The sequence below is a fragment of the Labrus mixtus genome, chromosome 22, assembly GCF_963584025.1.
Source record: "Labrus mixtus chromosome 22, fLabMix1.1, whole genome shotgun sequence".
Lineage (NCBI taxonomy): Eukaryota > Metazoa > Chordata > Actinopteri > Labriformes > Labridae > Labrus > Labrus mixtus.
This window is the reverse complement of record NC_083633.1, coordinates 7,400,159-7,411,750: the sequence shown is the minus strand read 5'-3', so window position 1 is coordinate 7,411,750 and position 11,592 is coordinate 7,400,159.

Genomic DNA, 11,592 nt, shown 5'->3' with positions numbered 1-11,592 from the left:
TGTGTTTGTGTGAGAGTGTTTGTGAGTGAGCACGCCTGTGAGCAGGGGTGTGCTTGTGTTTACATGACAGCCGAGCCGACCAGGAGGGGAAGTGACGCAGGAGGCAGTGGAGGGGCGAGAGCTGCAGACATTACCAGCTGCAGAGAGCAAGAGAGAGAAGAAGAAGAAGAAGAAGAAGAAGAAGATGGAGGGACGGGGCAGGAAAACCACAAACAGATAAAAGAGAGACACACACACACAAGAAAGTCAAAAGCTATCACTTTCTTTTCTTGACTGCAGGAACGACGCCCCGCCTCTGCAGCCGGATCCACCGTAAACAAAGCACGCAGTAAAAAATGAGTCAGTGTCCGCGTAGGTTGGGCAAGTGCGCAGTTGATTATGAAATGTGTTTACCCTCTCCGCTCTCAATAAAACTAGTGACACAGGCTTTTGTTTGTCCAGAGCTTTGCCTGTTTCAGATCTGAGCAAGCCGCCCTGCTTGCTATCCACAGTCATCATCTCTCTGGCCCGCTGCCCCTCTCAGACCGGAGCGGACTCCAACTTTCTTGGACGTTAGGCGACTTTCATAACAGCTTCGGTAATGGACACTCCTCAAATATTTCCTCAGCAAACGTTGGGTTTCCTAAGGGATGGGAAGAAGGACATGGGAAGATGGTTCTCAAAGCAGCTCATTAAAGTCCCCATGAGCGAGGGGAAGTGGTGATGGGGAAAATCCGCCCCGGAGTTACTTAACGATTAGATTCAGAGTGTACTCAGCTTCTCATGGCTAACGTTAATATTATTGAAACAGGACTCTTCTGTTGCTACTTGACAGTGTACTGTAGAGCTCGGCTGGTCTTTCTAAGGGGCGACAAATCCAATCGTTCACACAGCTGCCAATCCCCTCTGACGTTAGCTTGGAGCGGGAGGCTAATGCTATGCTACTTTATTCCACAACACAATTATTCAAGATCTAACAAATCTTTGTCATTTCCCCGCTTCCTGATGGATTGGCAACAGAAAAAAAACAACGTTGGTTGTTCCTGCAACCGACCTGCACCTGAGGACGTGGGTTGGCTGTGCACGGGGTACATTTCCACCCCTTAGACTGAACAAAACATGGAAGTAGTCTCAGTGAAGTCACCAAGCTGTTTCTGAAGAGGCGTTTTGAAGCCCCATATTGGAAACGCTGACTCCACCAAACTTTTGATCAAATCAGAAATGCAAAGAGGTGGAGGTGAGGCGGCGCTTTAGCCTCCTGGTAAACAGCTACGATGCACCCACCTGTCCGTCAGTCAGTGCACAGCTCTTCTTACCTTTAGCTGAGATTGTACACCTTTTACGCCTGCAACACTTTCGAGCCGTGATGTTAGCAAGGAGTGGTTGATTGTCAGGAGAAAACTTGACGTTCTTTGTCGACAAAAAGCTAGATAATTGTTGTCAACACTTAGCATTCGGAAAACTTAACAAAACATTACAGCGCAAAGGTGTTACATGATATGGCAGGTGTGAAAGGCGTAAGATCTCAGCTAATGCTAAGGATGTATTAGCTTGCTAACAGCAACATTATCTTGAGATTTGTTGAACGCTTTTGTCAGCAGCTGTGACCCCGCTGTCCTTTTCTGAATCATCATTGGCCTCAATGCCTCATCAAATTTGATGTTTTAACTAAAAAAATTGCCAAAATATTTCTCCAGATTTCTACTATCCATCATATTTTTTAGTTGCCAATCAATCAAAGCACTGTGATTTAATAACTATTAATATTATTCCCCAAATGTATACCACCTGAAAAACCCATTGGAGCAGCAGCCTTTGTTTGCACACTGCACATTTATTCCAGAGAATTGAGGAAATATTGAAGACTCGACAAAGCTTTTACTTTTTACAAATCTACTTCATGATGTTGTTCTTATGACCCGTTAATACAAGTACATCACAACAAAATCAGAAATTTTAGGGCCAAAGTAATCCAGAGTGAAGCCTCTGTGTAACTTACTATTTAGTTAAACCGAGACTCACAAGAAACATATGAACGAATGCTCCTCCAGGAGATGTAATGAGAGTTTATTTTGCAGAAATATCCGGAGGTCAGGATTTTTGCGTCATTTTTTTATCAGACAACACAGTGCCCTCTTAAGTTGCTAATTGGGCTGTAAACAATGTAGTGTATGAGAAAGGAAGCCTGAGCTGAATGTATTTTAACGCTAATCACTGACTGTACCTGAATCACAGAGACGTTGGAGGCATATCATGGTCAGATTAGCATGAAAGGTTGTGACACCGCTTGGTTGCAGGGATGTCTTGGATGGTAACAGTGAGACAGATGTGGCACAGGCGTTTCATAAAGGTGTATCTTTAAGCTAAATATATATGCATTGCTGCGTTTTGTACCATTTATTTTTAATTATTGAATCACTATATAGATCATAACTACCCCACCTCTCACATGCTGTGTTTTGGCTGGAGATGATGAGCTATATTTCTTCTTAAGATATGTGCTTTCTTAAGTCTTTGACTGCATTGCGTGCCTTCTTGAGATGAGTTGTGATGAAACTGTGAATGGAGTCGTCCCGGTCAGAGGTGAGCAGCAGATTGCATCGTTAAGCAGCCTGCAGGACGGAGGCTGAGTTGGCAGGGAGAGTCTGGTCTGGCACTGATCTGCCTGGCATACAACCACGGCCTGGGGAGGACGTGAAATGAAACCTCAGCAGGGCGCGAGTAACGGAGGAGAAAACCTCCCACATCTTTATTAGAGGGGAGATGAAGGAGGAACCAAAGAGAAAGAGACCGAGGGTGTCGATTTAATGAGATCTCGGAAGAAATACGTTAGCATTACAGTATTTCTCCTCAACTTCCTTTGCTAGTTTTCTTTATTTGCTCTCATTTGGCGGACGTTCTGTACCGTAGGAACATCAGGTCTGTCTCTAACAGAGATGTAACATTCCCTGGCAGCAGCGCACTGCCCATATGTCCGCTGGTCACGGCAATTAAACTGTAAGATTGGGAAGGAAAATGGGCTGCGGGGGCGAGATGCGGACGCAGAAATGTAAAGCAGAAGAGAGAATAAAAGTAGCGGTCAGGATTTGTAGATGTGGTTTAGACAGAAGAGAGAACAAGTGTGTTTCCTCCCTTTCCAGCTTCATGCACACACACTTACCTTGTTTTCTTTGATTCAGAGCGAGACCTAGAGAGAGAGATCTGCTACCAGTGTGTATACACAGGAGGCTGAGGAGAAAAGTGTCACCAGTTTGTAGGAGGGTGGTGTATTTTGAAAGCTTGTTTAAGGAGACATGTTTGTGAAAGAGAGTCAAAAGGGTTTCTGTCAGTCGAGTCTGGATGGAAACATTTTCATGTTGCTAATGTTAACAACTGCCATTACCCTGGTGGACATTGTTTAGCAAGACGTAAGTGTTTTTCTTTGAAGTCTCCGGCTGTATTTCTGTGAATGCAGAAACAAGCTTCTCCACCTATCTTAGAAAACTTTGGTGTAATAAGAAGCTGCCACTTTAAGTCACAACATATTAATATTAATCAAAATACTTCTAACACTAATATGTGTCCCAAGTCTGTCTACAAAACTCTCAATGATGAGGAAAGTCCTATTTGAGCAAAATGTGTGCTCAAACAGGCCGTTTAGATATTTTCCCTTCATGACATCACAAAGGGCAGTAACCCCTCCCCCAGGTGGGTGACACTCCCACAGCTAGGTGTTTGTTCTGCCCTCTGAGTCTGCCTTCTCACCGTAAACAAAAGGACATGGGGCGAGAAAGCCCGAGCCGACCCGAGCCCTTCCAGAGAGGGGGCGTGGTCAGACACAGCTCATTTACATTTAAAGCTACAGACACAGAAACAGCCTGTTCTGAGCAGGGCTGAAATAGAGGGGTTTATAGGCAGGATCAAATACAGGATCAGAGTGAATTTAGAACAAGAAACTTCACACACATGTTTTGAGGAGCTCTGAGACTTATTTAAACTGTTTGAAGAGGAGGAGAATATGTGACCTTTAAGATTTTTTTTATTATATGACACTTTTTAAGAAATGTGTGGCTATCAGTTGATTACACAAAAGCTCAGCATTTTTAAATGTTGGGCACGAAGTAAAAATAATCCAGTTTAGTTTTTTCTTAATCTGAGCACAAACAGGCAGCAGTTTGGATAATTATGAATGACCCCTAACCCTTATGAATATGAAGAATACCCTTTTTTCAACATTAAGCAAAAAAGACATCAAATATGATCTTCCTCTTTGGATTTATGTGTTCATATACTTGACAATGAAACATTTAGATTACTTTATTGTCAATATTTTTAACATTATTCTGCACAAGGAAAGCTGACCTCCCTTTTTTGTTGTTTCTCTTTAAGTCATGAATTAACACCTTTTAAAGATTGACAGTCGCACAAAGTGATCGTTTCTCTGGATGTTTTGTTCTCTTGGGGAGTGGGGAGCAAGTTTATGAGGAATTATTCAAACAGAGTTTCTGAGGACGTGCAGAGTGCTACAGCTGTGCTAAGTAGGCCAAAGGCACAGGGGAGTGTCACATGAACCGAAGCTGCTATGTTAGCCATCCTCCAGTGTCTTGTTCAGCCACAGAAGGGAAAAGAGAAGGAGAGAGGGGAAAGAGTGAGCGAGGGCGGGCGCTCAGTGTGCGTCATGTATCCCATGCTGCCTGACGTCGGCACATGATACCCAAAACCGCTCCGCTGTAGAGGGGAAGTTCTCATTTCCATCGGCACAGAGACCGCACTGACCTTCTCCTTAACCACCTTCGCCAGCGCTGAAGGTCGGCAAAGTCTGGGAATTTCCTCCGACGAGGGCCAGAACATGTTTTTTATCGGAGGTCATGAGGGTCACAGGAAGTTCAGCCTGGTCCTTAGTGTCACATCGGCCAGTGACAACAAACCCTGACCAGACTCTTCCTCTGTTTACCACATGGCACACTCTGACTACCTCCTCCTCCTCCTCCTTCTCCTCCTCCTCTTCTCCTGGCAGCAGCAGCACTGAGAATTTGCGATAATGGGAGCTATGGAGTGACTGGGTTGTTCTAAGCAGTTGCTAATTTTTTGATGCAACAAAAAATTGACGTACATATACTATCCATCTCACTTTCAAACTAAATGCAAACAAATATTTAAAACAACGGCACCTATAAAAAAGTTGGAATCCAAATAAAAGTCAACATAAAAAGTATGACGTGATTCACAAAATATTATGTATATATATGTAATTATGAAAACATCCTAGCTAGCAGCTCCCTGTCAGCTGCAGCTAATGCTATCTAACAGCTCCCTGTCAGCAGGTTCCTGCTAGCTAGCAGCTCCCTGTCAGCTGCAGCTAGTGGTAGCTAGCAGCTCCCTGTTAACAGCTCTGTGCAAGTTAGCAGCTTCCTGTCAGCTACAGCTAATGGTAGCCTAAAGAAAAAATGCAGCACATAACAGGGGTTGCATGGGTGGAGCTCAAGACTCTGCTAAGCCCTCCCTTTCACCGTCGCCGTCGCTGGACAGTCTCTCACAGTCTCTCACAGCCATAACCCTGCACCTCCCTCTAAATGAGACCTGTCCCCACAGCAACAGAGAGGATAGCTACACCGGCCCAGAGGGGAGCGAGGGAGATGGAGGGGAAAACATTTGAGAAGGCGGGGAGGGTCGGAAGAGCAAGTTGTGAGGTCAGAGCGACGAGAAGAAAAGAGGACAAACCAGTCGATGCTGCTGCTGCTTCTGACACGGCTGTGTTTGCTTGTGGATTTATTCCTGTGTGTTTGTACATCCGAGTCTGGGAGAGTTTCTGTGGTCTGGTCTTTGTCCACATGAGGAGGAGTAGGAAGAGGAGTTGGCTCTCCATGACACCAGTTTCCCAATGACTGAAACCAAATAGACCAGTTCACTCTGCGGGAGGAAGTGCCAGGGTTACGTGGGGATAATAAAAAGATCCCTTATTCCTTTAGGGTCACAAACGTAGCCCACAGAAGCCTCTAATGTCTCTGAAAGTTAATCAGTGATGGTGCTGACACGTGTTTTTTTTTTAATGCATATTTGCAAACGCGCACGTTTGTTGATCCCTTGTCAACCACATCCCCTCTGACACGCTTGTGAGCGGTGCATCAGCTCCCCTCTCTCCGCCCGGGTTTTGCGTCACAGTGACTGGCCTAGATTGTTGAAAATGGACCTGGAACACTTGCCGTTTATAGCCTTTCCTCTGCCTCTCCCTGATGTAAGAGCAGAGCACGACTTTCCCAGAAAAAAAAAAAAAAAAAAAGTTCTGCTGCTCTTTTCTAACAAGCAGGAACAAAAGACATCAGGCTGCTGCTTTCACAGGCCAGAACATCGTTTTCATCACATTTGGACTTTTTGTTTTTCTTCTTTTTGTCCAGATTTGAAACGTTTGCAGATGCACACATTTGTGTTACACTGTCGAATTACAAACATCTTGTAATGAAACACTTCCAGTTTGGCTCGAAAGTCTTTAACTCTCACAAAATAACAGACTCAAACACTCAGACACACAGGAACAGAGGACAACACACATCAAAATAGGAAACAGACTTTCTCTAAATGTTTCTGAGCATTTCAGAGAAATCTAAGCACACTTTCATAAGTAGCAGGCAATCGAATAAAGACATAATCCCCAAAAAACCTCTGCAAGCATGCCAACTGAGACCAACCGGAGCACAAACATTACGCTGATTATTCAGTCTTCACTTTATTTTCTTATTTTAATCATCGACATTACAGATTTTACTACATATTGTGTTTGACTCTTTTACTATAAAGAATCAATCTAAAGTATTTTTTAATCATTTTGATAGTTTCATGCTTCCTGAATCAGATGCGTCTCATATGAGATACACATGTCACCATTATCAGCAGAGTTACACTGGACGATTAGGCCTGACGATCGAAGAGTGTGGCCCCATTTGCGTGTTGTTGCAATCGATTGTTAGACCAGAACAACGAGCTGAAAGATGCACCCCATCTTCACAGAGCTGTGGGGGGAACTGAAGATTCAATGGAAAGCAGCAGCTTTGTTATTCAACGTCATTTCATACCTTGTTAAAGTAAAATCATATGAATATAGTTCTGAGCAGCAGACCTCATGAAGGTGTTGGATCAGGTGTTATGGCAGCATCTCACTCCTGTGTCTCCTCTGTTTGTTACCTTAAAGGAGACAGAAAAGACCTGTTTTGATGTTTTCGGGCCATTTACCTGAACCACCCTAACCAAATCATTAGGCGTGTTCACATGCACGCCGCTGTGTTTGTGTGCGTGTCTGTGTGTGTTTAGAAAGTGCAGGTAGGCGTGGGTGGGCTCGCTATGTTACCAAACTCTTGCTGTGTCATCGTATTGATTTGAATCTCTCTCGCTGTCCCTCTCTCTCTCTCTCTCTCTCTCTCTCTCTCTCCCTCCCTCTATCTCTCTTGCTGTCTGGTCTCTGTCTCCCCTCCACTCTCCCTCCCCTATGCCTCCTCCGTTCCCACGGCAACACGTGGCTACTGGTTACATAACAGCGGCTGCTCACGGTGCTTGTGTGTGTTTGCGTGTGTGTGTGTGTGTGTGTGTGTGTGTGTGGTGTGTGTTTCTGTTGCTGCCCTTGGGCTTGGGAAGTCAAACACACACACACACACACACACACACACAAATAAAGAGAAACATGCAGCTTTCAGGCTCATGTAAGTGCACTATTGATGGTGTTAACACTGATTGCACACGCAGCTAAATACACCATGATGTGTGTGTGTGTGTGTGTGTGTGTGTGTGTGTGTGTGTGTGTGTGTTTGAGAGGGAGAGAGAGAGAGTACGCTCAGCTTGCTGCAGTCTGTGTTACTTCCACTAGATGGGAACAGTGTGCAAGTGTCACACAACCTGTTATTAATATTGTTTATATCTGCAGAATGACAAGTCAGAGTGATGCATGATGGGAAGGGTTCTGGTCTTTTCTTTCTATATGAAGCTTTTAAAAACCCAAATTCAAAATATGAGGCTATCTAAGTGATAGTTACAATCTGAAGAGTATTGCAAAGTGGTCTAGTTTCTCTTCACTGTGTTTTCATTGGTCGAGGGTTTGTTTTTGTTTTTTTCACAATAACTTTGTCATTGATTTGTAAAAAAAAAAGTTGAATCATGCTTTTTTTGTTTGAACATCATTGTAGCTGAAGAGAGCCTAAGGCCCTCTTCACGCTTTACTTTTCAGCCGAAAACGCTAACCTGTCGTTGGCTGTTCGTTTACACGGCAACAGCGTTTTTGGTGGGTGCCTGAAAACGCAATGTTTTGAAAGCAGCACCGTCTCTGTCGTCTTGGGATCTGGCAATATGCTCTCCCTCTGAAAAATACTTTTTGCACATGTGCATCACGGTTCCAGTCAATAGCCGTGTGCGTGTCGGTGGACTACGACAACAATGGCGGACTTCTGAGTTCTGTTTGTGAAAATGTCGACTGGAATGGCACCCAGCTGACATTTTCTAACTATGTACTCTCTTGGAGTACCAACCCCAACAATAATTTGTGCGCTAGTCATTTTTGTAAGTTTACACTTTACCGCTCTGTAGTAGGAAGAGCATATGTGCATGCGCATGTTGTTTCATTACAAAGTCACAGCGCCAACTACTGGTCTGGCATGAGTACTACAGCACTTTTAGTCATTTTTGCAGATTCAAACGATGGCGTCGTCTGAAATTGTACATATCAGTTTTTACTGGATCAATTTCCTTTACAGTTGGCACAAATTATTTTATCCCAGTATTAGCTTTGTTAGCTTCGTTAGCTTCATTAGCTTCGTTAACTAGCTGAGTATTTATGGCTCCAGGTGTTGAGTGTTGACTCAGGTTGTCGACAGGTTGTCCACTCTACCAACTCTGAGCCACAGCAATCGTTCACTGAGTAGCATTTACGTCTTTGTCAACCATCGTTAAACTATGTTCTGTGACAGATATCGATGATCATGTCGACTTACAGATTTGAGTGGATGCTTCATGAGACTTTTAACTTTATTTTAAATTTAAAAAAATAAATCTTTTACAATTCCAACCCAAATCTTCACAGTTTTAATCTCTAAGGGAGTTAACTTTCAAACTGTGTGCCATTCGTTTTGTGTCCTTGCCGTGGTTAGACGTATGAATGGGGATTAGTGTTTGATTAAACAGTGAGGTGTGTGTGTGTGTGGGAGTGTCAGATGTACCACACACACACTGACCCAGGGATTCTTGCCCTCAGATCCCCTCTAATGGCATTAGGCAGGCCTCGCCCGGGGAGGCCGAGCTGCTGCTCATTTCGATTACGGCCACGTTGAGGAGCGATCCCACGCAGAGCGCTCGGCCCTAATACAGCTGATTTCATATTTATGAGGAAGAGATGCAAGCCACACATAAACACTACAGTGCTGCTCCCTGGGGGGGGGGGGCGGGGGGCGGCGGGCGGCGTTTCCACTGAAGACAGGTAAAAAACATGATGCTAAAGGACGTCAGGTAGGAGTTTGATTTACGTGGTCAAGCTCAGAAAAAAATCAGGAAGAAGATGAGATTAGATTTTTACTTTTACTGCTGTAAAGTGTTTACTCAGGAAAGGCGGGAAGTGTATTTGCATAAGTGGATGTTACCTCTGTGAGCTCTGTTCCTCGGAGCCCTCGGGCCACAGAGAGCTGGTTTACAGTACTGGACTGTGCGGCGAGGCAGTAAAATCCAGAAGCTGTCTTATCTTTACGACCTGCACGGCTTCTGTTCTGCTTACGCCACCAAAGCGACCTCCATAACTCCAGAGAAGGAACTGCTTATCATGTCCTCGTAGATTTCTCCTTTCTGTTTCAAAAGTTCCTCACAAAAAGGTGGTTGTCCGATGCCCAATGTTTGCAGGAATTGTGAGCTCATTAGTGATCCCAGCTGATCGTAGAAGACGGGCCTTTGTGCAAAGAGATATTAGATTCTAAATGACAACATAGCCTTTGAGGTGATCAGGCCTTTGCTGCAAATTAAGAATCAGCAAATCAAATCTTTCTGGTTCAGTATTGCGCGTCATGAGCTGTAGCAGCTGAACCAGAAATGCAGCATTAGCATTGATCTCTCCTTCCTGCTTTTATTGCATCTTTTTGGTTCCAGTTTCCTCCACCTTTAAAGACAGAAACTTTACTACAGTCAGATAGTTGTGTGGCAATATTTTTCCTACGTGTGTTCACTTTGCACATTTCCTGTTGTCATATTTGAAAAGACGATCGTTCTAGATGTTTCACCTTGGTCCGTTTTGAATGTTTGACTGCACCCCCCGCCATCGTGCCTCATCGCCCACTTTGCCATTGGCTCTGTTTTCGGGTGTAAATTTACTTTATTCAATTCCTCCATTGACATTTAATAAAATCCTCATATTAAGAGATTGAAGCATTGAACCAAGACAACCGGTTATATTACAAAGACCCAACGTTAATCCAGCATGAGCACTAAGCTACATTTAGCAAAGTTACAGTGGCGAGAAAAGACTTCCTTTTAAGAGGCAGAAATCTTGAGCAAAACCAGACTCCAGACGGGGGGGGGGGGGAGGGGGGGTGTCCATATCAGCAGGCCGTCCCCACCAATGATCCAGAGGGACCTACGACACCTGACTGGTCACTCATAAATCTTAAGGTGCTTTGGGACAAACCTCAGCTCCACTTGGGACCTCGTAAATAAAATAAATGTGTTAAACCTAAAGAGGCTCCTATGTTTAAAAATGAATAAGGCATTACACGAAAATAGAAAAAGCAATAACCATTGATTATCCTCTTGTCTGTATGCAGAAAAAAATACATCCAGGCCTGTATGGATGACACCTCAGAGTTTATTTACAAATGAGGATTTCCCCCTGAGGGTTAATGTTTCTGACTATGAAACAAACATTCTCAGAATTTCAGCTACAAGTCAAATATGCAAAGATAGTTAATGTGTAGACTTTAGTGGTGTGACATTTCACGTGTCCCCGCCAGTGTGTGACTGTGTGCTATTTATTTTTTGTCCCACTTCCTCATTGCAGAGAACCAGAGGTGGCGGTGACCTGCGAGCTGTAATAACCTGCCGCCAGGACCTGTTAACCGAGTCACGGTGACACGGAGTCGAGGTGGCATTTCGAGGAGAGAAACTCACTCAAAAAATGATGACTTAAAAACAGCAAAAAAAACTGACAAGTGCATGTCCACACATACCAAGAGGTTATTATTGACAGGGAAAAGAAAACTGCAACGTGTAAGTTTCTTTTTGCCTGATTGGCTCTCTGACTAGGCCTTCAGTTCCTCTTGGCAGCCTCTGATTGGCCGGGATCCACAGGTTTACTCGGTGACTCACTCAGCTCTAAGAAGCAAAAAACACGGCCATGGTGTGTTTCCATGACAACCTCTCGGGGGGTGGGGGGGAGGTGGGGGGTGGTCAGGCGCCAGTGAAGCACACAAGAGCCATTTCCTAATAAAGCGGGTTTTTATAGCCTCTCTTGTCTATTTTCTCCTGTGCGAAATGTAAACACGTCTGAAAGTCGGAGAGAAAAGAGACGGAGGGAACGGAACAGTGAGACCGGTGATCCGAGGGAGAAAAAGTGAACGCTGTACTTTCTCTCTGACACGTGTTGCATTCACTGTCCCGTTAAAGTCGCTCCATCCTTGA